Here is a 530-nt window from a genome sequence, read left to right as displayed (position 1 = left end):
GATAAAAACCCACTAGCAATCTACTTGGACTCAGAAACATGATTGGACTCGTGCAACAAATAAACAAAAATTCTCATTCTAAAGGCAATTTTGCACACAGGCAATTTTCTGTGCTTGCGGCCCACCTGCACACATCTGTTTGTCTATTATGGCGGTGAATGAGGGGGTATGTGGTGAGGAGGGGGTGGTGGTGTGGTGGTGGGGGGGGGTTTGGCCCCGGTATTTTTTTTGATCATATCAACAACAATGGGGACACGGGGCATCCATCATGACCCGACCACCTCCCCCGCCTGCATCTACTTGAACGGGTCCAACAAGTGGTAGCAATTTTCCATTTTCATTTGTTGACCACTTGACCATGTGCTTTCCCCGGCTCCGGCGGATGAGCTCTCATTCATGGTCGACTTCTGGTCCGTGCACAGCTGCGAGCTCGTGCTCTGATGCACCGGCTGCTGGCGACAGAAGAGCAGACGGCATATCTCACAGACACACACACACACACACACACACACACACACACACACACACAC

Source organism: Seriola lalandi, unplaced genomic scaffold (genome assembly GCF_002814215.2).
Source record: "Seriola lalandi dorsalis isolate HSWRI2012SDOR001 ecotype SW California unplaced genomic scaffold, Sedor1 jcf7180002054875, whole genome shotgun sequence".
Taxonomy (NCBI): Eukaryota; Metazoa; Chordata; class Actinopteri; order Carangiformes; family Carangidae; genus Seriola; species Seriola lalandi.
This window is presented reverse-complemented; position numbering follows the sequence as displayed.